The sequence below is a fragment of the Delphinus delphis genome, chromosome 1 (genome assembly GCF_949987515.2).
Source record: "Delphinus delphis chromosome 1, mDelDel1.2, whole genome shotgun sequence".
NCBI lineage: Eukaryota > Metazoa > Chordata > Mammalia > Artiodactyla > Delphinidae > Delphinus > Delphinus delphis.
This window is the reverse complement of record NC_082683.1, coordinates 39,060,681-39,087,504: the sequence shown is the minus strand read 5'-3', so window position 1 is coordinate 39,087,504 and position 26,824 is coordinate 39,060,681. Positions and strand designations below refer to the sequence as shown.

General features: G+C 52.8%; 1 protein-coding gene across 1 annotated transcript in view; it reads left to right on the top strand.

Moving 5' to 3' along the window:
- Positions 1 to 26,824, top strand: part of TRABD2B (TraB domain containing 2B) — a 214,975-nt gene that overhangs the window by 120,523 nt on the left and 67,628 nt on the right. The gene's annotated exons all lie outside the window — the stretch shown is intronic.

The window sequence follows — 26,824 nt, the reverse complement described above, 5'->3', positions numbered from 1 at the left end:
CCGCTGTGTCTCGGTCTGGGTCGCCTCACCACGTCACCAGGAGATGCTGCCGTGTGGATTTTGAATGAGGCTCCTCGGAAGAAAAACAATCCAGGGAGGCACCATCTGTTCCTAAGAAATAAACAGAGAGTGCTTCAAAGCACTCTGGGAAAAAGCCACAGATACAAGAGGGAGAAAAGCTTGAGAAAATCATGTAATTTCCCTTAGTGTAGACCAGGGCTTCTCAGCTTCAGCACTGCTGGTGTTTTAGGCTGAATCATTGTTTGTCGTGAGCGCTGTCCTGTGCACTGTAGGATGTTGTACGGCATCCCTGGCCTCTGCCCACCTGATGCCGGTAGCGCTCCCTCCCCCATTATGACAACCAAGGATGCCCCCAGACGTTGCTGAACGTCTCCTGGGGGTTGGAGGCAGGTTGAGAAGCGCGGCTGAAGATAATCGAAGAATTTAAACCTGGAAGGGATTATTGGGGTCACCTAGGTCAGACCAGCTGTAGCACGGGAGGGTTGAAAGAGCTACTCACCAAGGCTAGCATCCCCTACGAGACGCTCGGTTTACTAAAAAGATGCCGGGACCCAGGGGAGAGAAGGAGGGAGGGCGCCTGCTGTCACTCAGGAGTCCGGAACTCATGAGTCCTCCAAGTCATTCGTCACAAGGATGCAGCGGCTGGAACCATTTCCCTCACAGACTCAAGTGCCTGACTAGTGTATCGGGCATTCTTCCAGGTGCCCAGCCCTGTGCCAGATGCCGGGAGGCGCTGGTTAAGAGACAGGAGGAGACGGGGCTGCTCCAGGAGGTTCAGCTCAGCGTGGGTCACAGGCTGTGCGGCTGTGCGGGCCTGGCGGGGCCTCGGGTCGCTGTGGAAAAGAATTCTTGGAGAAAGGAGACTTAGGCTGAGCCTTTGGGAAGAGGCAGGAGGGTTCAAGGAGAGGGAAACGGCAAGAACGAAGGAGTGGAGGCAGCAGTTTGCGTCGGCTCAGATCCCCTAGCATTTAGCTCTCCAGGAGAGTGGGAGCCGCAGGGCAGCAAGGACCAGGGCCTCGTGCAGCATCACGGCCCCGGCACCTGAGCCGGGATGTACAGGCGCTCACGGGGATGCCGTCTGACCAGGTGGGTTCACATCTTCATCCCAGTACCTCCCCAGCTGGGCCATGCCTCCCTGAGCTGCGTTTCCACCTGTCAACAGGCGCCCCAGGGATGTGTGGGACTGAGTGAGCTCAGGGGCCCCTGAGAGTTTGGTTAACCACGAAGAGTTGCCCGGCATGAGAAATGATCTTTATCATACCACGTAGGATGCGATCAGCCCTGAGACAGGGCTGCCAGGACTGGAAAGTGCTGAGGACTTCACCTCCCGGGGGGGCAGCTGGGAGAAACCTTGTCCCACTCGGGCAGGTGGGCATGGTGGGGAACTGATCCCTGCTTCTCCACCTACGTGGACCGCTCTTCTAGCCCTGCCTGGGCGCTGCCCGTGTGCCTGCTGGTGCACGCAGAAGCCTCCGTGACCCCAGGGCCAGGCCAGAAAGGGGCCGCTGCAGGAAGACTTCTGAATTCCATGGCCAGAGGTTTACAAGTCAAAACCAAGGCAGGTAATGCCCGGGGGCCCGGGAGCCTATTCTCAGACACAGTTGTTGGGAGGAGGTATTATAAATGGAGGGTAGGGGGCAGACCGGACTGCGGGCTGATTCTGGACGCAGGGCCTGGGGCCTGACTAGAGCTCGCATGGGCCAGCTGGGCTGGATGGGCCCCTGGTCACCACATCCATGTCCCCGCCAGGTGTGGCCGGCTCTAGGTAACCACCAGAACCACAGGGCTGGCAGTGGGGGGGGCATCCGGAGGTGGGAGGGGCAGGCCAGATGGGGAAGAGAGGGCAGGAGGAGGAGAAAGAAAGGAAGGGTGGGAAGCAACAGGGTCAGGCCCGAAAAGCCTGGTCTGCTGGAATGATGGGCTGGGCAGCCTCGTGTCTGAGAAAATGCTGAACTCCCAGCAGGAGCCCCACGGCTCGTCACCGAGCTTTGCTTGGTTGTAAAGACCACCTCCCGACAGTCTCGAGGAGCGGTGTGTGTTGGCGGTGAGGGGGACAGCATATGTATGTGGACAGAGGGCCGGGGGTGGGGTATTTGTGGCTGCATTTGGTTTGGGGAGCAGGCAGGGCCACCGCGGTCCCCATGCCCAGTCAGGAGCTCCCCGCTGTGCCCCGTCACCCCTCCAGTCCCCCCCAGGCCACCGGCCTGAGGCCCTTCTCCAGGGTATCTGCAGGCTCAGCCCGTCCAGGAAGGCAAAGGCAAGCCCTTCTTTCCTGGCAGGCTTCTGGAAGGGCTCGGCACTCACTGCCCACCAGTGCAGGATGAAGCAGAGTGAAGAGCCCAGGGCCTTCAGGGCCGGGGTTGTCACGTTTGAACCTGACTCTGCACTTCCGAGCTGTGTGAACTTCAGAAGTCGCTTCCCCCTGCTCAGGCTCACCCTCACCGACTGTCGCTGGGGAGGAGAAATCTTGATTTTCCAGCTATTAGAGTGTTAAATGAGAACTAAAGTGCTTGGGGCAGTGCCTAACGCACAGACACCGATAGCAGCAGTTACCTTTGACTGAATATCACCTACGGGGCAAACATGATACTGAGAGAAGGAAAGGATGTTCCCCAAGGCCAGGGAGCTGACCCTCTAGAGGTGGGGACAGGATCCCAGGGAGAGTTCTCTCGTGCCCTCACCTCCTTTATGCATTCTTGGAGGCCTTCTCTTTGCACAGCCTGTGCCGGACCCCGGGATGCTGACGTGGATCAGCCCTGATGCCCCAGGAGATCACCTGAGGAGACAGACAGGTGAACGGTCAGGCCCCAGGCAGAGTGGTCAGGAGGGACCTGGAGGGATGCCCAGGGTAGGTACTGAGGAGGGATCTGTAGCCCTGTGCCTGGAAGGACAGGTAGGAGGGTGCCAGGCGGGTACACACAGTAGGGTGGGGCTGAAGCTACAACGGTGGTCTGGCCTCGAGCTCAGCATAAGGCCCAGGCCTGATAGAAGGAGAGCCCACTTGAGGAAAATCCTTGCCTTGCACCAAGACTTAGATGCAGAAGGTGCCTTTATGACGTTCAAGTCCAACACAAAGGATGCCAACAAGGAAGACACTGTGGTCGTCGCCCCACAAGTTGCTGGAACTTTGCCAGAATTGTCCAACACTCTATTCAGGCACCGTCTCCCAGCCTTGGAGGAGCTCTGAGTGACAGTCCCTCCTGCACATCAACAGCGAGAGCCTCCAGGACTTTTGACTTTTCCTTCTCCTTTCCAGGCTCACAGCTCCCCGCCCACCTCTGTCCCCGCCCGCAGGGCCCAGGCCTCATCATTTATCAAGATGAAATCCATCAAAGTCTCTGGGAAGGAGGAGCGTACAAAGAGTTTGTGGGGTAATAAATCTCGTTTACCGTCGGTGGTGAGCAAGGAATTCATCCCAGACCGTGCTCTTGAAAACAGAGAGTGCAGACAGGACAGTGCAGCCCGGGCATGGTGGTGGGTGTGCTGGAGCAGGGACACGGCTCAGAGCCCTGGACATCACAGCTGGGTGCCGTGCTGTGTGGGGCAGTGCTGGCCATCAGTGGCAGAGCCGGGCCTAGAACCGAGGATGGAATCTCAGCCGGCTCTAACCTGCCTTCCCAAGGTCAATGAAGACAGCTGTCTAAGCCCCAAATCAAATATGAGAACTAAGGGCACTCAGCCCCTTAGTCCCTTCATCATTCACACATTCATTCATTTTTACTTCCCTCTCTTCTGCACCCGTCACTAACATTTACTGTGTACCTACTGTGTGCCAAGCACGGAGCCTGCGGCAGGGCAGCAGAGGGTGGCCCTGGGGTCCATGGGGAGCATGGGAAAGACCTCAGCGCAGGGGCAAGGAGCATTCCTCAGTGTGTGGAGGGGGCATGAGCAGAAGGGGGCAGGGGTCCTGTCCGTTCTTCTCTGTCCCCCCAGCAGACGATGCCACAGCCTGTGTTTACAGTGGAAGGAGAAACGGTGCTGCCTTGGTAACCCTCACGACACTGGTCAGCCTCTAAGGGAACCTTGTTTATTTGTGTCAAGCCACACGCTCAGAAAGTGGCTTGTCCATTCTCCAGGGACAGTGGCTTCTCTTCTCCCATCTCTCCTCCTCATGATAGTTTAGTGAAAACAGCCTGGGCAGGAGTCTGGGGAGCTGTCCGTCAAGTGAATAAATAAAGCATACTCTATCCCTGTGACGGAGCAGTACGTGGCGGTTAGAATGAATGACCTACTGTGTCAACACGGGTAAATCTCACTTACATAATATCGGGTTAAAAAGGCAAATCAGAGCACAATATGTGCAGTCTCCTACCACTTATGCAAATCTAAAAACAGAACAACATTCCACATTGTTTATGCACACATATGCATGTAATAAGAGAATAAAAATGCAGACAAAAGGGATACACCCCCAACCTCAGAAGTGTTTACCTCTGGCGGGGGGAAGAGAGGTGAATGGGATCAAGGAGAGGGCAAGGGGACTTCTGATATTTTATTTATTTTAAAACATATGCGAAGCAAAGATGGTAGAAGATCAATGTGTGTGAAATTTCAGTGGTAAATACATAGGTATTTGTTAGGTACTCTGTACTTTTCTTTTGGTTTGAAATATTTCATTTTAAATAAAGATGTTGGGCTTCCCTGGTGGCGCAGTGGTTGAGAGTCCGCCTGCCGATGCAGGGGACACGGGTTCGTGCCCCGGTCCGGGAAGATCCCACATGCCGCGGAGCGGCTGGGCCCGTGAGCCATGGCCGCTGAGCCTGCGCGTCCGGAGCCTGTGCTCCGCAACGGGAGAGGCCACAGCAGTGAGAGGCCCGCGTACCGCAAAAAAAAAAAAAAAAAAAAAAAAAAAAAGTTTAAACAAAACCCAGACAGTCTGACTCGAAAACCCACGTGAACCACAGGCTAAGGACCTCTGAAGAGCCAGGCCTGTGCAAGGTGCTCCGTTAACCCTTTTTACATTTAATCTGCCCGTCATTCCAAGAAGGGGCTTATTATCCTCGTTTCACAAATGAGGAAATAGGCTCGGAGGGGGCAAGCAACTTGCCCAACGTCACACAGCTATTAGGTGGAAGATCTGAGGGTCAGACTCTGATAATGTGACCCCAAAGCCATGCTATCTCTCCTCCACCTCTCACCGCCTATACGAACTGCCTTTCTTAATAAAATATACTCAACTCAAACAAACACCAAACACCATGAAAACCAGCTCAGAGCCTGACCATCAAACACCATGAAAACCAGCTCAGGGCCTGACTGCGAACCTTGCCTCTGTTACCTGCTGGCTGTGACCTTTGAGAACTACTTTCCACCTGGAGCTTCACTTGCCCTCGGGGCAAAATGCAAGTTGTTCCGTGGCTTCCCTATAGCAGAACCTAAACTGCCCTCGTCCATGTTGTTAATATGTGTTGAAGCGCTTGCTTGTGGTGCCTGACACTCAGAGCTGAGACCCTCGCCATCAATTCATAGAGGACTGTGGCTTATTCTAGACAGTTAGCAAAATGATTCCGTTTCACTGGCTGGATAAAACATTTCTGCTCTTGTTGCATATTGACTATACAACCTCAAAGGAAGGAAATCTTAGTTCAGACACATCATCCCTGATAATTTCCTTCCCTGATCAAAAGTGAACCAGAATCTCTGGAGTGGAGAGATCAGAGGAAGGAAGAGAACCGGGCTGTGAAAGTCTCCTTTCACAGAGAGAACTGCTCAAACACTGTCATGCAGCCCCTTCCCTGTTCTCTGGCTGGTAGCCAGCTCTGTAGGTGGTATGCATTGTGCTAAGAATTTGAAATACCAAGAATCCATCCCCATTTTACAGGGGCTCAGAAATTTAAGCGACTTGCCCAAAAGGACATGGCTAGGTGGCAGGGTTGAAAGCCATGTCTTTCTGATTCCAAAGTCTCACGCATAACCGTTACATCATATTATTGTGGAGAGGAGACCAGAATGAGGCCAGAGAGAGAAGGTAGCAGTAATGAAAGCATGAAGATCTCTGCAAGCCATCTGAGAGGCTGGGCTTGCCCTGCAGGCGTGGGAGCCTTTGCAGGGTTTAGGCAGGGAGAGACGTGATCGTCCTGGTGGTTCAGAAGTCCCCTCTGGGTGCACCTGGAGAAAAAATTGCAGGGAGGGAAGCAGGAAGCAGGGAGTCTAGGTAGGAGGTGGTTACAGTTACCCAAGCAGGAAGGGCTTGGACTTGGGCAGGGCCTGTGACAATTGAGAAGAAACAGACTTTCAGAGCTATTTAGAACTTAATAAATATTGGAAGGGTGGATGGATGGATGGATGGACCAATAGATGGATGGACAGATGGTAAGGTCTGGAAGGAGAGAAGAAGAATATCTCATATTAAATAACATGGTCTGCAAGCAGGCCCTGAGCCAGGCTCCCCAAGATCCTTTTAGACTCTTCCTTGCACAACTTAGAGGTCAGACACTGTAGGAAATCCCACCAGAGTTTTCCCAACCCACAGGCTCCAAGTCTAAAGCCCACCCTCCACCCTCCTGTAGGGACCTGCTGGGCCCAGAGTATGTGAAGAAGGAGATGCTGGGCAGTGGGAGGCAGGGCTATCCAAACACAGATGCTGCCGAAGGTGGGACCCAATATGTACCAGCAAATATGGATTCTGCCCCTTGCCCAAACCGGGCCACTGCCAGACAATGCCAGGGCGCATTGGTGGGTCTGGGCCCTAGGCTGCAGGCCGAGGAATGTGGACTCTGCGGGAATCTGTTTGCTCATCCCCCGGAGCTTGACGTCCCCGGCTCGACCACCCCCGGTGAGCGGCCCTCGGCCCCAGCCCCAAGCAAGCCCCCGTTCAAGGTATTTGCACAGGGGCCGCTCTGCTTAGCCTCTATTCATTAGAAAAGGCTTTTCTCTGTTTGGTGTGTTTCCAGGGTGTGCGGGGGGCTTTCCCACCCAGCCCCCCCCCTTACCTGCCCCACCCGGTACTGGCTGCCTTTGCGAAGCCATGGAAGTAAAACGCTTAAACATCAAAGAGAGCGTGACAAGCCAGCCAGGCCCTCAGAGAGGTATCAGTCCCCTCATCCCCATTTTGAAGATGACCAATGCACTTTGAGCCACTCAGCTTTGGGGCAGGTGTTGTGCTGGTTAAGAGCCTTTGAGTCCAAGACACTTGGGAAAGTGACGTTGGACAAATTACTTAACTTTAACACCATCACTTCCCATCCCATCTCCTCATCAACAGAGTGGAGATAACAATAGTACCTCCTCCTGTGAGATTAAGTGAAGTAATTTATAATAACTGTCCAGAACATAGCTGGCGCTCGATAAGCAGAAAGGGATTGCTTCAGGGGAAGCTAAGGGCAGTCACAGTGTGCTTGGAGAGTTTGTTGGGCCTGCCGACAGCTTAAGTTCCCGGAGAGTCTGGCCAGACTTGTCCGGCAGTGGTGGCCCTGGTGAGCTACAGGGACAGTGCTGACTCCTAGTGCTGTGGGCCCCCAGGGGCCCCATTTCCAGCTCTCTCCAGCTCACACCATTCCGAGGGCATCGTGAAAATGAATCCCATGGTGGGTTGGGAGGTGGGGGGAGACCGCAACTCAACTCTGTTCGTAGGCAGTTAGACCGCACTGGCCTGGAATTCCTCGTCTCCAGCAGCACAAAGGCGGCCTTCCAGTTCCAAGGAGTGGGGCTCGCTGGGGCAGAGAGCCCCTCAGGCCTCCTCAAGCAGCTCTGCCCTGTCCCCCGCCTCCCGTTTGACTCGGGCCACAGTCTGGGTCCAGCTGTAGTTCCAGAGCCCCCGAGGTTTCTGGGGAGCCCAGCCATGCCAGGGACCACCATCGTGGCTTGTGGGTGTTTGGGTTCAGGGTTATTTTTTTGGACCGTTTCCGCCTTTCTGTTTAGCTTTCCTAGCTTAGCCCTTAGCAGAGGGCTCTGAAATGGGTCCTGACAGCTTCCCGTGCTTTGGCTTGGGCCGGCTCTGGTCGCTCCTTTGTCATTTCAAGGACCTACTGTGTTAATCACACTGATTAAGAGCACAGATTCCGGAGCCGCCTGGCCCGGCTTCCCATCCCACCTCCAGTACATATTAGCTGAGTTATCTTGGGATAGTCACTTGATCTCTCTGAGCCTCAGCTGCCTCATCAGTAAAATGGTGATAATAACAGCCCCTGCCTCGAAGGGTCAACGAGAGGAGTCGGGAAGGCAGTGTTTGCGGAGTAATTTGCTCATATCTAGTACTTAGCCAGCGTCTGTGGGGTACACACACACATGCTCCTCTCGTTTAATTCTCTCCGTGTCCCTGTGGAGTTGGAAGTATTACTCCCATTATGGTTAAGTGTCATCACCTAAGGTCACTCACCTGGCAAGTAACAGAGAAGGACTTGACCAGAAGCCTCTGACTCTAGAAAACTGTTTGATATTTCTCCAGCTTAAGTGTCACTCAAAAGAAGACCTACATTTCTTGCTGAGCATAACGTCAAAAAGCATCTTTTCTCTCTCTCTGTCTTCCCCTCCCTGCCTGCCCCCCACCACCCCAGATCTATGACTCTAAACTCTGAGCAGACTGTGAGTGAAGGATTTGAGTACAAGTCATTTTTTTGAGATTGGACCAGGGGGTGGGGAAGTGAGCTTGTCAGAGGGAGCCTAATAGGCTGGGACACCCTGGGAATGGCATAGGACACACGTCTCACAATTATTCACCCACGATGCAGGGGAGCTGAGGTATCGCTACCTGGTTCTTGTCCATCCTGTCCGGCCCAGAGGGCACCATTCATTCCCCCAGCACTGGCCGGCTCAGAGGGAGGGGGATCTGGTGGTCAGAGAAGGCTTCAGGCAAAGAAACACAGGGGCTCTATGTTGGAAGTTGGCCAGGAGAGCTTAAGGGTCAGGGGATGTGATGAGCCGTGGGTAGTGTCTACCATGGAAATGTCCTGGACGTCTGCCACCGCACACATGATTCTGGACTGTAGTCGTCCATTTCCCTCTCTCCCGCCAGCTCCTTAGGGCAGAGTCTCATTTGTCACAGCGCAGGGCTTGGGTACTGGATGAATGTTCACTGATCGGATGAATCTAGATTCTTGGCCTCGTACTCTCTCAAGGCAGGGCTCTCTCTCCCTTTGGGATCATTCGGCCAACCTGCCATGTGATGTTTGGTCCTTTCTTCAACTTCCAGCAGCTGCTTTCCTACCACCTTGCCAGCAAACTCAGCACTGCCGGGGGAGCCTGCTCCATCGTGAGACAGCTTAGACTGCGAGAGAGTCCTTCATCACTGTCACTTGTGTCCACTGACTCTGTGTCCGGGCCTTTGTCCTTTGCCCCAGCCCAGGGGCCTGGGCCAGCCCTGGGGAGAAGCCTGCAGCGTCCTCTGAGGACTTGCAATGGCAGAAGATCCCCTGAGAAGCCACGCCTCCTTTGCCATGGCCCAATGACACAATTGTGTGTGTCCAGCTGCCTCCCCGCTGAGGGTGGGAACTAGATTTTCTTCTGTATAAACAAGTAGCTCAGAGACCCAAGGCCGGGAATTTGATCTGAAGCGAACGCCTTGGTTTTGCAATTCTCCTGTGAGTCTGTGGGCCAGCGTCGGCCGGGTCTGCAGCACTTTCTGGAAGGGACAGGCCTGTGAAACCCCACATTGTGCCAAATGTCCCATCAAGGGATTCTGCTTTCTGCTGCGGGGGCGGACACTGAGCGAGAGGGTGGTTGTGTAAGCCCGGGTGCGGACCACAACTGTAGCAAAGGCAAAAGCAACGGGCGGGGGCAAGTTTGCCTTCAGGGGCCATGCGTGCCCTGTCCTTCCTCCCTCCCCCCAGCTCCCAGGGCAGCCTCATCCATCCCCTCACCCAGCAAACCAGCCTCACAGGCTCACACATGGTTCAACAAAGCAGCAAAGACCCACAAAGCCCCCGCTGCCCGTCGGGCCTGCTGCCAGGTGTTGGAGACACCAAAGCAAAGAGGCAACGTCTGTCATCTCAGAACTCGCGTTCCAGCTACTTGGGGCGTCAGGAGGTGCCTCCTTGTCAGTAGGGAAGAATCAGAACCGTGAGTCAGAAGACTTGGGTTCAGGTCTCATCTTGGTAAATCTTGGGTAAACCACTCTTAGTCAGCTTGGGCTGCCCTAGCAGATATCACAGACTGCGGGCTGCCACGACAGACGTCTATTTTCCGTGATTTTCCGAGATCACTGAGTGCTGGCTGGGCTGGCCTCCTCCGAGGCCTCTCTCCTTGGGCTGGCGGGGGGCTGCCCTGCTGCTGTCTCTGTACATGGCCGTCCCTCTGTGCATGCATGCGTGCTGCGTGCATGCATGTGTGCTGCCTCTCTGTGTGTCCTGATCTCCTCTTCTTACTAGGACACCAGTCAGATTGAATTAGGGCTCACCCGAAAGACCTCATTGTAACTTAACTACTCCTTTAAAGCCCTGTCTCCGAATACAGGCACATTCTGAGGTACTGGGATCAGAGCTTCAGCACGAAGTTGGGGGGACACAAGTCAGCCCATAACATCCACCCAGTCGCTCTGCTCCTCAAATTTCCCACCTGTAACCCAGGTCTAAAACTGCTCTAGAGCTCAGACTAGGCAACCTGTGACCACCACATACAGGTGTGAAGGTTGCTCATTGTGGACCCAAAGGGGCAAAGGCAGCTGGGGCGTTTCAGGAAGCTGTGGCCATAGGGGAGACGTTTGGGGACGTGTGATTGATTATCTGGGAAGACAGACAAACTCTCCCTTTCCTTTTGTCCCCAGGGCACAGGGTCAAGAAAAGCCAGGAGCCAGGACTGTGGGTCAGGCTGTGACTGTGCGTTTACCATCATTCTCTGCCGCAGAGGGAGTGTGGGCCGCCGGGAAACCATGCTGGGGGTGACGGGTCAGGTGGCCTGGGCTCACCCTCCCTGGCCCTGCAGGCCGCTGTGCATTCAGGGAATATTGGTGGGCCCTCCGTTTCCTCATTTGTATCATGAGCAAGGAGAGAATTTGACCTAGAAGATTTCTCAGTTGTGTAAGCCTGGGTGCTGACCACAGCTGTAACAAAGGCAAAACCACGGGCTAGGGGCCAAGTCTGCTTCCAGAGACCAGGCTTGGCTGACAGTTCTCTGATCTTACGTCTAGGACTCTATATTCTTGGATCCCCTGTGGGCCTGTGACCAGAGCGCTGTTCTGCCCCACTTGAAACAGCCTGAGTCCTGACCCTGGTCACAGCCTGGCCGTGAGGAGTGCAGATAGCGTCCCATTAATAGGAATCACACCTAAAATTGGGGGTAATATGTGGATCCCCTTCTCAGCACTGCATTTCCCATTAAGGGGCTGATTTATTTAACACTTCGAGTCGGGCCCTCATCGGAGAAAAGATAGCCCCACACCTCTGTCTCTCTCCATTGTATTTCTGTGGCCCTTGGGCTAGGGACCTAGGGCGGCGGGAGGCCGTCTTCCCCATCTTGCTTCCTGTGGGTGCAGCAGAGGCAAGGGGTGTGGTGGGAAGCACAGCCTTGAGGGATACATCGCTCACAAGAGTTTGTCCCGAGCTCCAGGGCCCTCAGGTAGCTGAAATTTATGGCATCAGCCCCGTCCTGTGTCATTAATAAAGGAAAATTAGCCCTCTCTGGGTGAGGACGTATTTCACTGGCGTCTGAGGGCTGTAATGAGGCTCTGTCAAAGCCCCAATGTACCATATGAATTTTATATGCCCTGTTTCCTACACGTTCTGAACAGCTCAGCCGATTTATAAGGTAATGATTTTTCCGTCCATAATTTCTTTCGTATGATTTTTGTAATGTGGACATTTCCCCCTCCTGGCAGGGCTGTGCACAGCCTAGTTGAGCGGATTAAGGCGGGGCAAGGAGGGAGAAGTCTCTTCTGAAACCCAGATCAGTGCAGGAACTACCCAGCGCTGCAGCAAGCATGAGGGAGTCCTGAGCTCTGTCCTGCATCAGTTGCTAACTCCCGGCAGCCACCTTAGGCAGTGATTTCCCCCCTCTGGGCCTTAGTTTCCCCATCTTTCCAGCGAGACGGCACTATTTAGGTCAGTCTCCATAATAACGTCAAGAACGAGTGCATTCCCTGCAGCCCCACACTTACTTCACACGTAACTGCCCCATGTCAGGCACTGCGCTGGGCGTTGCAGACACTAGGATAAATTAAATACGGGCCTCCCTCCAAGAGGAGCTCTATGAAAGGAGTTGTATGTTTTGAGGACACGGAGTTGACTGATCCTTTCTGTGGGAACCAGGGAAGGCTTCATGGGGGAGGCGTTTGCAGAGAGCAGCATGAAGGGGAAGCATTTTGCCTGGCCAGGAAGGACCCATTTCAGGCTTTGTCAGTTGAGGTGATGTCCCCTTGGTAGTGGGCCCAGCTTCGCTGAGTGCAGGACCACCTCCAGGGTCCCCTGCGACACTCCAGAGAAGGGGCTGGCTCTAGGAAAAGCCCTTTTCTGTCTCCCGTCCCAAGGCCAACGCCTCCTCTCCAGATGCTCCGGTGGGGAGGGGTTTGGAGCAGAAACACCTGGGAGAAGCCCCTGCACACCCATAAATCTGCCCGTCTCCATCCTTTGATGTGGATGCTCCTATCTCCCGAGGATCACTGCCCGGGAGGTAGCTATTGAACTGACGATCAGAGGGCACCCAGCCCTCATTTTTGAGTGCGTGTGTGTGCTTTAACCTAACCTAGCCTGCATTATGTTAAGCCAGAATGTCTTACAGGATGGGACTCATTCCCAGTCTAGGTGGGTGTTACAGCCCTCTCTGATCACCCATTGTCATTGTACCAGCTCAACAGTGGTCTGAACTGTGAAAAACCCAGTGAGTTTCCCCGATGCTTAGTCTATAGGACCTAATGAGCCCCTGCAGGGAGTTTTTTCTTTCGTTCCCTGAAGTGACCAGATGTGCTGGCATCCCTGAGACCCAGCGTCCGTATTTCATGCACCTCACTCACCATCTTACTCAACCTCCCAGGCACCTCAAAGGTAGGGGCAGCTCTCAGTCCCTTCAACAGGTAAGGAAACCAAGCCCAGAACGGTTGCAGCCCCTGCTGTGGCCATGCAACAAATTGCAGAAATAGGATCAGAACGCAGGCTTTCTGATTCCCGGGTGGGCATACATCATTTCTACCAGGTTGCTCCGTCTCACGGTCCAGGTGCGAGCGGAGCCCATTTCACAGATGAGCTGGACTGGACGGGTGGTTGGGTGAGCGTCAGCAAACCCAGGGGAGCACAGGATCGAAATGATGATGGAGCGGCTCTTGGCATCCATCTTTCCCGCTTCTCAGAAGTCGGTACCTTTCCCTTGGAAAAAAAGCCACTTCAACTTTCCTGTACTAAAGTTTTCTAATTAACTGGAGGGGGAGGCATGCTGAATGTATTAACCACATCTTAGCTATATATTGGGTCTTTTTTTTTTCACTCCTGCATTGAGAGGCTTAGGAGTCTTTGCACAGCAGCTGTTAAGGTATCACCATAAAGCCAGACATGGGAGGTTCCTATGCCTGGCCAGGCACCCAGACCCCCGGTGCAAATGCAGAAGGACAGATGTGCTCCCTCCACCCCGTGACATGCCGGGCATGCAGCTCAGTGCCAGAGAAAGGAAACCCACTGTGTGAGTCTGGGAGGAAGCTCAGTTCATTTGGCAAAAGCGTCTACTAGGCACCTACTGTGCGCTGGGCATTGCTCTGGGGATTTCAAGTTGACGACAGCGTGTTTATTTCCCCAAAGAGGCCCACAGTTTAATGGGGAATAAACACATTAAAAGGAAATTACTCAGATTATAAAAATATATTTCTCACTAGAAAAAAAATAACAGTTTCTCAGCAGTCACACTGCCTCGGGCCATATACTTATATGTTTATATACTTTATATCCAAACCCCCTAAAGACAGATTTCAAACACCCACTGTACCCCTGGGAAAGGATATTATTATTAATATTATTACCATTAATAGCAAGCTTTGGAGTCAGACGCCCATGGTCCATATCCCAATTCCACCATTTACTAGCTGGGTGACCATGGGCAAATTACTTTACCTCTCTGTGCCTCAGTCTCTCAATATGAAAGAAGAGAATAATAGTGCCCCTCTCACAGATTGTTTAGCAGAAATCATGCCTGTAAAGCTCTTAACCCAGTGCCAAACACTTACTTAGAGCAAAATAATTGCCCACTATTATCCTAATATTAAGGAAGAGGAGGTCAAATATATCAAGGTATTGTTAGACCAGAGACCTAGCTTCTAACCGAGGTCCTAGACCATTACCAGTTACTAGCACACTAATGGACTCAGCCCTTTCCCTGACCTGCAGCAGCCCTGGTGGGAAGGGGAGCTTCGCGTTTGGGAGGAAGGGTCAGGGCAGAGATGTTGGAACACCGTGGGATACATCTGTTCGTGAGCACGCACCTGGTCAGTGTCTGGAGATTGATGGATGGGGACAAAGATGCTGAGCGGATGCCTGTGCAGGATGGAACCCTGACCCATGTGTCTACCCATCTTGGGAGGTGTCACCTGTTGGTGACTGGTGAAAGGATCTGCTGCCCTGGGGGTAGAGATCCGACCAGGTGTGCCTCTGTCTTCCTCAAGGAGCTGAAATTCCTGCATTCTAGGGTCCCGTCAGTCTGTGACTCATGGAGCAACCTGAGAGCCTTTGATTCTGAGTGTCTGAGTCAAGGGGTCTAAGCTTGTCCCTGGGCCTTTGCTCGTGCTGCTTTCCCGCCTGCAAGTCCTTTATCCCAGAATCCTGTCTGTTGGAATCTTATTTCTGTGGGCCTTGTAGGAACAGATGTCCCAGAATCCAGCGCCCCCTCCTGGGTGCTCACGTGGTATTATGCTTTTGCCTCCACTGACTTCATTCTGCTGTCCCCTCAGAGCAGAGCTGCTGCCCATCTCTTGCGTTGGCTTGGAGGTGAGGACATACCTCGCTGGGCTCCTGGCTTCTAGGCACTTGGCACAGGGCCAGGCCGCCTCAATGTTTGTTGACCTGATACGGATTTGAGTTGGAGGGTTGAGTGGTGTCTGGGCAGTGGGAGGAACACATCACAATGACATGAGCAGAGGACACACAAGATGGACTTCTCCACCTCCCGGCTGGGCTACCAGCCAGCCCTAGGCTGGCCCCAAGTCATATGGACCTTGTCTAAGAAGGTGGCCCCCAAGAGCCCCCTTCCGGCACCACTGCTGGGCATGGACTCACATGACTCCTGTGAGCTCTGTGAGAAAGAGGCCCATTCAAGGGCGGCCTATAAGACCTCTTAGCTCGCACTCAGAGGCTTCCATCACCCTTAAAAGTGTGGTCAGCACGGTGTTATTGCACGGCGGCTGCAGGGATGTGACATGATTTACTTGCGTAATTAACCGGTTGCTGCCCCCAAACTCTAAGCAAACACTGTGCACTTGGCTAAAATTACCGGCTTCCGAGCTCCCGCTTTTCCTTGTGGGGTTCCAAGGCATTCCAGGAGTCAGGGCTCGCGTCGACCTCTATTGGGCCTTTCTTCCACAGTTATGGGCCTGGGGCCGGGAGCCCATCTAGAGAGATTCGACAACCCTGCCGTTCCATTTCCAGAAAGACCCATTCTGAGTGTGGGTCCTGGGAGGGAGGTGAATGACCTGGAGTTTGGGTCCCTCTGCTTCTCAGGTCCACACACGCCTCGTCCGTCTTCCCCTGTGAGGGTGTCTAATTGTCGGCAGCCTTGACTCTGTTGATAATTTCTTCTTTCTGTAGCAGTTTCTACTTGAATTTCAGGCTGCCCCTGTCTCCGCCTCCTGCCAGACTGGCTCTCCTTCCCAGCGGCCTGGCTTCTTCTCACGGTCTGACCTCTGCACATCGAGGGCCCTGGGTGGGGCTCATCCTCAAACCTCTTCTCCATCTACTCGATTCTGAAGTCATCTCCCCAATGTCTATCTCCGTCCTAGACGTCCCTCCTCCACCCCAGAGCCTGTGTTCAGCTGTGTCCTGATGCCTCCATCTGGCTGTTGGCAGGCGCCCCCAAATTAGCCACAACACCAAACCCACACACCCACCTGCTCCCATCTTCTCCGTCTCAGGAAATGGAACCTCCCTTCCTTCCAGCGGGTGCTCTGGCCCAAACAACTGGCGTCATCCTCAACTCACATCCTTTCCCCTCACGTCTCATGTCCAGCTGGTCAACACATTCCATTGGCTCTACCTCCATGGTGGGTGGGCCCAGAGCACCCACCGCTGGTCTTCTCCCCTCGACCTCCCTGGGGCTGAACCCACCCCAGCCCCAGCCCCATTGTGAGGTAGCCCCCCTGCCGGGCTCCCTGCTTCTGCCCTTGTCTCCTTGCGTTTTGTTCTGCACACAGCAGTCAGCCAGCTTCTAAAATACAAGTCAAGTCTCCCCGCCCCTGACTTAAGGCCCTCCAGGGCCTCCCCCTTGCTCTGAGGAAGGGCCAAGGTCCTCAGGATGGCCTGAGGTCCTACCTAGAATCACCCCACGTTTCCGTGCTTAGCGCACCTAACGCCCCTCCTCCCCACCTCTTTCACTGCACTTCAGCCACACCGGCCTCCTTGCTGTACCTCAGACGGGCCAGTGGTGCTCTGTCCTCATATTGGAGACTCCCTCGGTCTAGAATGTTCTTCAGATATTCCCCATGGCTGCTCTCGCACCCCCTTCAGACCTCTGCTGAACGTCCCCTTCTCAGGGAAGACTTGCATGACCACACTCACTCAAGTAGCCCCCACGCGCCCTCCGAGCCCCGCTTCCCCTGCCTTGTGCTCTCTCCGTGCTTACCACCGCCCACCGTCCAAGATATTTACTTGTTTGTTAATTCCTGCCTCTTCCACTAGAACATAATTTCAGCTGTTGGAGAGTGTTTTGTTCACTGCCATATCCCCGGGCTCTAAAACAGTTTCTGAATGGAGCAGACACCTTCCTATGAATGAATCACCTGGCTAACCATTTAGTAAGGGTTGGAGAGGAGAAAATGAAGCTCAGAGAAGTAAACTACTTGCCCGGGTTCGAACAGCCAGCACACAGCCATGGCAGGAGCTAAATCCAGCCCTGGCTGCCCATGTCCCGTCATGGAACACACCTTCTCTTTCCTGGAGTTTGGGCTTCCACACCACGTCACCTGGAAGCTTTCTGCGGTGGCTGGTGCCGAGGGAGAGGAAGAGATGGTGTCTGTAGGACCAGTCCCCTCTGGGAGGTCCCAGCCCCCATGGGGGACCAAGCAGAGTGAGAAAGCAAGGCAGGAGGTTGAGCAATGCTCTGGGGAGGGCGGTCAACTCTTGGAGGCAGACTGGGGGTGTGTGACCTCATGCCCAGAGGCAGAACTTCCCAACAGGTGAGCCCTCTGGGTGCTGCTGCAAGGTCTGGGGTGACCAGAGCTCCCACCTTTTATCCCAGTGTGCCCCGTATTGTCATTTTCCACAAGACATGGGAAAAATCTTGGCGCCCCATGTCAACACAGCTGTACTGTACCAGGCACTTTCTACAAGTTTTTTGTTTAAATTTTCACAACAGCTGCTTTGTTATCGAGATAGCAAGGCAGAGGAGACGGTGGGGCAGGTCCTGCAAGATCTGTCCGGGAAGGCCAGCTCAGCTCGAGTCCCTGCCTCTGCCCAGCCCTCCCCAAGTTGAGGTGGTCGCCTCAGCCTTGCATCACCCGGTCCCTCTCTCCACACTCTGCCCTCTGGGCTGTGGACTCCTCCAGACAGGGCTCTGCCTAGCAAGTCCAGCTCCCCTCCACCCCTATGTCACACCCCTCAGACAGCCTGGCAGGTGATAGGCAGCCAGTGACACTGAGTGAGGGAGGGAATGAAGGAGTGCACAAAGCTATGAGGGGTTGTGTCACTTGTGCAAAGTTACAAACCAGGCAGGTGACAGATCAGGGTTCAGACTGGCCTGGGCACCCCTGCGGTGTCCGGGCAAACAGGGCGTCTTACTCTGTGGCTGCAGCCTCTGTATGTGGGGCAGGCATGGGGCTGGGCCTGCCTTGGGAGATGAGATGGGCAATGCAGACCGCTGTGGGATTCCAGCGCAAGAGTCCCAAAAGCCCACATGTCTAACCCCATGTGGTTGTTCTATCACGTGGGTCCAGCAGCCCAGGGTGCAGGAGGTCCAGGAGGGCTTCCTGGATGTGGGGAGATGGAGTTGGAGGTGATCCTCAGCCCCAGAGCTGGAGGAAGGTCCCCTTCCTTACACTAGAGCCATGATTTTTTTCTCTGCTTCCTAATCCCGGAGAAATGTCATCAAACCCCAAGCTGATTCCTCCTCCCTGGGCCCTGATTCAGGCAGAAGCTCAAGGCTGCCAACAGGGAGTTTGGAGCTCGTAACTCAACTGCGGGCAGGGCCTGGGGGGCCTGATTCCAATTAAAGATGTCAAATGTATTTATGGATTATGCAATCAACAGGTATGCAACAGCTGCGATAGCCGACAGGGCCACCCTGGAGATAGGCCTGTAATTAATTAATCCCAGTAGGTCTGCCAAATTCTGTTTCAAACATGAGCGCTCTGGGGAATGCTGGGGACCAGGTCTGGGGCCGGCTTTAGACCCTGTCCTGTTTTCAGGAGGGCCAAGGAGCTGGGCAATAAGGTCTGTATGAGCAAAGAAGGTTGGGCTCGGGGGATCTGGATTTGAATCATGGCTCTTACCACTTCCAGCCTGGCTGATGTGACCTTGAACACATTACTGAAATGCTCAGAGCCTCTGAGTCTGTGCTTCTGAAAATGGAGAGGATATGCTGAGGACTAATTGAGACAATGTCCGTGAAAGGGCTCAGGGCACAGTGGATGCCCACGGTGAATGACAGGACAGCCCTGGAATAGGCCCACCTAACCTCCTCATTCCCAGCATGAGAGCACCCATATGTAAAAGGATAAAGCAACCCCTCTCTATAAGGATAAACTGCTAGGGGAAGCACACACCCATCCTGAAATATCTCTGAGCCTCACTTTGCTCATCTGTGAAATGGACTTGCCAACCTAGCCCTCTGGTCACTTTCTGCCCCTTTGAGCTCTGAGGAGCTGACAGAGGCTCCTTCATTCAGTAAACTTGATCTCTGGCCAGGCTCAAGCTGCAACCCAAGGGCCCAGAACTGAATCTGAGGAGGTAACCCCCCTGCCTGGAACTCACAGTCCACAGTGGGAAAGCCCACACCGGCCGAGATTTACAGCAAGGGTGATGGCAGTGACAGAAACAAGCTTGGCCACGGATGGAGGGCCAGACACCACACTCCACACTGCCCACCTGTCGGCTCTTCATCCTCGCCTTATTCCACCAGGTAGACAGGGTCTCTGCTCCACAGCTGTGCAGAGTCCAGGAGAGGTTCAGTAGTGCTACAGATGCTAAGCACACGGCCCTTCACCTGTGCTCAGTAAGTAGTCGAGTTCCGGGCAGTCGGAGTCGTGGAGTGGGGGGGAACTGCCGGCCTCCCCGAGTCACCCAGCACTTCACGCAGGAGCTGGGCCTGTTCCCGAGCTGTCGAGCTGTCGGGTTTGAATGTCCTTAGCTCTCTCTTTCTCTCCCCTTCCCCTCAGAGGTGTGATTTGCATTCCACGAAGTTCCCTCCGGCTGCAGGTTGGAGGCAGCATGGGTTGCAGGGACCCAGTGAGGAAGTCTGGCAGCAGACAGGAGCAGCTTTGGCACCCAGAGACATCTAAGAGCCCAGCCTAGGGCTTCCCAGGTGGCGCGGTGGCTGTGAGTCCGCCTGCCGATGCAGGGGACACGGGTTCATGCCCCGGTCCGGGAGGATCCCACATGCCGCGGAGCGGCTGGGCCCGTGAGCCGTGGCCGCTGAGCCTGCGTCCGCAATGGGAGAGGCCACAACAGTGAGAGGCCCGTGCACCGCAAAAAAAAAAAAAAAAAAAGAGAGGCCAGCTTAGACCGACTAGGAAACTGGTTAGGTGAGTGAGTGTGTGTGCACATGTGTGTGTGAGTGAGTGCATGAGTGTGTGCATGTGTGTATGTCAGTGCTCTGCTGTGTGAATGCAAGTGTGTGTGTGTGTGTGTGTGTGTGTGTGTGTGTGTGTGTGTGTGAGAGAGAGAGAGAGAGAGAGAGAGAGAGAGAGTGTATGTAGGGGGATAGGATTAAAGGAGAAGCCAGGCTCCTGGCACATGAAGTGGAGGATGGTCCAAGTAGGGAGGTCCCCCGTGTCCCCTGCCACCCCTGCACTTGGTCCCTGCTGTGCCTGTCAGAGCCCTGCACTTTATGCAGTGGGCTTTTCTTTCAAAATAGACTCTGGTGGGGTTGAGGGCTCTCGGTAACACCTACTACGTTGTGTGGCGTGTCCTGTCACCAGGGCATTTCCCATCCGTGATCTCGTACCAGCCTGTGAGCCCAGCCCGTTCTGAGGGCCTGAAGCCCAGGGTGGCCCCCTCAAGATAGAGAGAGAAGCAGGACTGACAGGTGGCCTCCATGCCTGGCCAGTGCCCCCACCCCATGAAGCTCTCCGAGGGTATCAGGGGCCTCCAGAGACCTGCCCCGGGCAGCAGGCCGCGTGCCCTACCCGCTGGAGCCCCCGGTTTGCTCTCCTGCCTGCTCCCCTTTTGGAAGCACTTGGGGGTCAGTCTTGACTCTCTGACTGAGTCCCTCATTCCTCCGTCTCTTTCCCCCCACACTCAGTCATGGTCCCAACGTGCTGAGCCTGTTGCATGGCCCTCCTTCAGTCCTTTGTCCCTCGGGGCCTCTGTTCCCATCTGTCGGTTGTGGGGTCGCACCAGCAGATAGTCAAGTCCCTTCCGGTGCTGCTGGTTTGTGTGTTACACTGTGTCTCCTTAAAAGTGCTACCAAGGGATTTAATCTTCTCCAGGGGATGACTTGGGGGTGAATATCTAACCCTATGAGCTGTAAGTGACCCGAGAAAGAATTTTTTAACACCCTCGTGTTACTGAGCAGCAAGCAGAGGTAAATGAAGTGCCCGAGGACACCCAGTAAGCTGCAGGCACTGGGAGCCCCAGAGCGCCAGCAGGAACCCAGAAACGATCTGTGGCTCACTCCTTAGGCGTGCAGACTGCTGACCCCCCTTCAGAGATACTGGATGATGCCCTCAGAGGCCTCAGCCTTCCCCACACAAGTCCCATCACCCAAGCAGGACAGTTTACATGCTTTCTTGCTAAGACGTCTCCAGGTCCCTGGGTGAATGCCTTCTAGAAAGGAAAACCAGTGTCCCTGGTAGGGTGGGAAGGGAGGACAAGGACAGTTGCAAACAAATTGCACCGTCCCCTCCTCTCTCATTCTGCTTCTCCTGCTGCTGCTTTCTTTGAAGCTGATTGTTTTCCTGAAACTCAATCCCAAGTTGTGAATTAGCCCTAAGTTAAGCAAAGGCAAGGGCCCCGGTGCCCTCTCTGGCCTGCTCGGACCCAATATCCTACCTTGAGCTGCTACATGGGTTCTGGTTGAGAGTGTGACCTTCTCCCTTAGACTGCGTGGGTGCCAGTCCCGGATCCACTCCCTCCCTCTGCGCCTTGAGCTCGGTATTGAACCTCTCTGGGCTTCAGATTACTCAAGGGATGATGAGCCTGGTAGGGCCTCTGAGTAGTAAGTGCGGACACCATGGGAAGGGCCTGGAAGGGGCTCATCATGAGCAGTGTGATTCCTGCTTCCCTGCTCCCTTGCCCACCTTGTGAGACTTGAGCACTGTTGCCCTCTGGGATGCTTTTCAATTCATCACTCTTAGAGCTTCCAGGGGGACTCTCGACCCATGGAGGGAGAGTTCCCCAGAAGCCCGATTAGCCCCTCTCCAGGACTTGCAGAGACCTGACAGTACAGGTGATACAGTAGGACTGGAGGTGGGTCCAAGGCTCTTGGCTTGGACTCAGTCATGAGGAGTCTCTTGGAGACCCGGGGAGGAAGACCGAGTGACATGGCCAGAGAAGGGGGGGTGGCAAGTGGAGACTGTCAGGAAGGATGACTGTGAGGAGGGAGGATGTGGTCCCTTTAAGAAATTTTAAATGGGCCTGGCCACCCTTGAATCCCAAATATCTTTCAGGGCCTGGAGCCCATTCTTAGCAAGATGTCTTAATGTGGGAAAAACGCAAATCCGCCCCCTCTTGGTGCAGAGGTTATCACATTTCCTGCTAAGGTCCTGCTGAGCCTGGCCCTGGACTCCCAGAGCCCAGCAGGGGACAGAGATGGATCCCACCAGTGACTTTTCTCTCCTAATTCCAACCCTGGCCTTGTGAGCCCCAGGCCTCTTCCCTATGGTGTGAACTGTCACAGGGCTTCTGTCTGGATGACAGAAGGGACAGCAAATTACAGTTCCATTGAATTGAACACTCCATCTACCAGGCAGTTGCTCTATGCCAGGCTTCGGGGACCCAGAGCTGATTAAGGAGCATCCCTGCCCTTAGGTTGTTCACAGTTCAGAATAATCGCCAACATTTATTGGATACCTGTAATACTGTATGTCAGGCACTCTGCCGAATAAGGACACTGTGCGTGGCCCCATTTAATTCCATATAGACTGTTGTGTCCCCGCTGTACACAAGAAGAAACTGAGGCTCTGAATAACTTGTCCAAAGTCATACAACTAAGAAGGCTGAGGAACAAGGTCACAACCTGGCTACAGCGTGTCCCCCACAATCCACTGGAAGGGATCAACGTCTTCCCTTCAATATGCACAGCACATCCCCACAGCCTTGGGGAAATGGATAAACCTGTGGATTAACTACAGCCGTTGAGGAAACTAAGACTCTAAAATGGGAAGTAACTTACCCAAGGTCATCCAGCAATGAAATGACAGCCCTGTGGTGTGAGCCCATTTTGGACTGTACCCCACAGGCCTGCAAGCCCTGTACTCACCCAGCCTCAAGACGGAAGAAAGAGCCAGGAGGCATGACAGAGACATCAGTGGTTTAATAGAAGGGGGATCTTACATGACTGAAGCAAGGTTCTGGAGTGACAGCCCACCCTGTGCAGCAGACAGCAAGCAGGACACAGCAGCAGTCTTCCCTGGCAGGGGAGGGAGGTTGGGGGAGGAGAGGGAGGTTACCAGTTACAGAGGGAATTGACATCACAGTGGCTCATTGGTTACCAGGGAAACCAGCAGAGGGGCATATCCCTCATCGCCCCTTTGATAAACTATCATAGTGGAGATATTCCTGATCTAATAATTAGAACAGTCACTAGCTGGGGCCAGGGCAAGTATATAGGCATTTACTGATTAGGCTCTGTGATTAACAGGGAAGGTCAGTCATGTGAGTAAGGGTGCAGGTGAAGCAGAGACTGGCTGAGCAGGGGCTGTACAGAGAGCAAGAGAACAGCCATCTTAGGTGGCCTGATCATACAACCCAGGTCTAAGACTACTTGCATGTTGAGTTATTTTCTTCGTATTTTCCCTGGGTATTATAATTAACATCTTAATTTATAACAACCTAGTTCGGATTAATATCAACTTAAATTACGGTAGTATTAGAAACTTTGTTCTATATAGCTTCTTCCCCTCTCCTTTGTGCTGTTACTATCTTACACATTTTATCCTTAGGCATTATAAAGCTCATCTACACAGATTTATAATCATTGTTTTATGCAGTTGCCTTTTAAATCAGACAGTAAGGAAAAAGTTACAAAAAATAATGTATGCTACCTTTTATATTTACCTATAAAGTTACCTACCATTCCTCTGTTCCTTCACGTGGATTAAAGTTACTGTCTAGTGTCCTTTCATTTCAGGCTGAAGGACTCCCTTTAGTATTTCTTGTAGGGCAGGTCTGCTGGCAACAAATTCTCTTCGTTTTTGTTTATCTTATTGTAAATGTCTTAACTTCTCCTTTATTCTTGAAGGATAGTTTTGCTGGATATAGAATTCTTCATTGACATCTGTTGCCTTTTAGGACTTTGAATACATCATCCAACTTTGTGATTTCTGATGAGAAGTCAGTTATTAATTTTATTCAGATATATAATGAGTCATTTCTCTCTTGCTGCTTTCAAGATTCTCTGTCTTTGGCTTTAAACAATTTGGTTATGATATGTCTAGTGTGAATCTTTTTGAATTTATACTACTTGGAGTTCACTGAGCTTCTTAGATGTATAGATTAATGTTTTTCATTAAATTTGGGAAGTTGTCAACTATCATTTCTTCGATATTCTCGCTGCCCCTTTCTCTGTCCCCTCTCCTTCGGGGACTCTCCCATTAAGTCTATGTTGGTACCTTGATGGTGTTCCACATGCCTCTGTTCACTTTAAATTCTTTTTTCTTTCTGTTCCTCAGGCTGAATAATCTCAATTGACGTATGTTCAGGGTTGCAGATTCTTTTTTCTGCCTGCTCAAATTTACTGTTGAGTCCCTCTAGTGAACTTTTCATTTCATTTATTGTGCTTTTCAACTATACAGTGTGCGAATGTCTATTTGTTTCTTTTTTAAAAATAATTTCTCTTTATTGATAGTTTATATTTGGTGAGACATCATTCCCATACTTTCCTTTAGTTCTTTAGACATGATTTCTTTAATTCTTTAGACATATTTAAAACAGCTAATTTAAAGTCTTTGTCTAGTAAGTACAACTACTGCACTTCCTCAGGGTTACTTTCTATTGATCGCTTTTTTCCCTGTTTATGGGCCATACTTTCTTGTTTCCATGTGTGCCTTATCATTTTTTGTTGAAAACTGTGCATTTAAAATAATATAAGGTGACAACTCTGGAAATCAGATTCTCCCCCCTCCTCAGGGTATGTTTTTCCTGTCTGTTGTTATTACTGTTTCCCTGGTGGCTTTTCTGAGACAATTATATAATATAAAATATAAATATTTTTTGTCATGTGTAGTCAACTGAAGTCTTTGCTCAAGTTAGCTTTAATGGTCAGCCAATAAGCTCTTGTTTGTCCCAACAGTTATCATTGTCTCAGGGTGCTTTGATGTTAAACAATTGCCTCTGATTGTTTTTAACAAACATCCCTGGGGGAAAGTGTCCCTAGGGGTGCTCCAAGTTAGGTCAAACACAGACAGCCTTGAGAGTGGGGCCTTGCAAAGGAATTGCCAGGCAGGTCATAGAGTGGCAGTTCTCTAGATAGGAGGTTTGTAAAGGAGCTCCCTTGATACCGTTTTGTACCCTCCAGTGGCTGTCAAGCTGCTAATTTTCATTGTGATTGCAGGTGTTGATTTTCAAGGTTACCACCAAGGGAGTGTAGGGGATGGGAACAGGGAAAGTTAAAAGGCCAGAAAATTTGCTATTCTTACCAAAATTAAGCTGTTTTTCTTGAATAAATGCTCCTTGGATTGCTGCAAGCCTTTGGCTAATTTCCAGAGTTCTGTAAACACTGATTCTGTTCATTTTTTTTTTTCCAGTATTTTTGTTGCTTTTGTGGAATGGAGAATTTTGAGGAGTCCTTACTCCACCACATGGCTCACTGATGTCCAACTCCTTGCATGTTTGCCTGGACGAAGGATCCATGAGCATGAGGGGAGAGTTGGGTGTAGGAGAACACAGAAGGCCATATCCTGAAGGTCTACCTGGTGCCAAAAGGCAATGTTTATAATGAGGGTCATAGGAGTCCTCAGAAAGGTATGATTGAGCTAGACTGAGCTCCTCTCAGGAGGAGCTGAGATCCTGGGTTGCTATGACTGCCAAGAGGGAATCACCCATCCCAGCATCTTCTGTCACCTGACAGCCTCTTCTGCCAGTGCTCATTGACTGGCCAGACCTTTGGCTGGGGTCTTGGTTATCTGAACTCAACCAAATGCCACTGCTCCATCTCCATAATTTCAGCCTCTCTCCTAGGCTGTACCTTTTGACTTGCTCAGCCAGGTAGGACCTGAGACTTTACCTTAAAACCTAGCATCCTCCTCTCACCTGTGATGTGTCCTCTTCCCTGCTGACCTGGGATCACGGTATGGTAAGTCTGACTGGACCCAAGTCCTGGGGTTCCCAGTCTCTGCTCCCACCTCCAGCCCCTTCTGTAAGAGTCTGACTCCTTCAACCCAGGACAGGCGGACACCAGTGATCCTAAAACGTGAGCTCCAGAGGACAGGAGGTTTTGACCATATCCCAGGGCCTCAAACAGCACCTGGAGCATACTAGGTGTTCAATAAATATTGGTAATTGAATGAATGAAGCTTCTAAAATGCAGAGAGAGGACAGGTGATGACAGATTGAAAGAAGAGGCCTGGCACAAGGAGAAAGAACCACAGAACCACATGTCTTGAGCACCTCAGAGTGCCAGGCACATCCCACATTCTGCTCACTTCATCCCCACCGCAGCCCTGTGGGTGGGAAGGACACACAGAGGCCAAAGGGAAGGAACCAACTTGCCCAGGTCCCCTAACCAGTTAGGTGACAGCTGAGGATTTGAACCCTGGTCCATGCAGTGCCGGGACCAGGTCCTTACCGTCCTCCACAGCTTTGACTATCCATGTGCGGAATGTTCTCAGGCCCAGCTAATCCACTCTCCTCACTTTATAGAGAGGTGAGCGGCCACCCCAGCCGCCGAGCGGCCATTCTTGGCACTCAGAAGTTGCCCAGAGCACACACCCTGTGAGCGAGAAACCTCCAGCCAGCGCCCTGGGAGCTGACAAACGTCTCCAAGAACCCAGAGGTGTGCACACACGCCTGCAAACACACAAAGCCGGTCAGGCTGCGCCCGCTGTGGCAGAGGAGCCCCAGGCTCCTCTGAGTGTATTTTAAATCCATTCTGACTCCCCAGAAAGTCTGTTTTTGTTATTCACGCTGACCTTTTAAACTCCACACAGTCCTGCATTTTTCCCGAGGCCTCGGTAGGACCTATTAATAATTCCGCTCTCCCACCGAGGCTCTGCAGCAGCCGGCTCTCTTACGTGCAGTAGAAGCCAATACCCCCACTGCTCACCCTCGTCTCCAGAGATTAGAGGGGAAAGCAAGGCGCCCCCCCCACCCCCAGCCCTGGAGAGAGGAGACCATGCTCGCGGCCGCCGCCTATGCTCTTCAAAGGTGAGGAC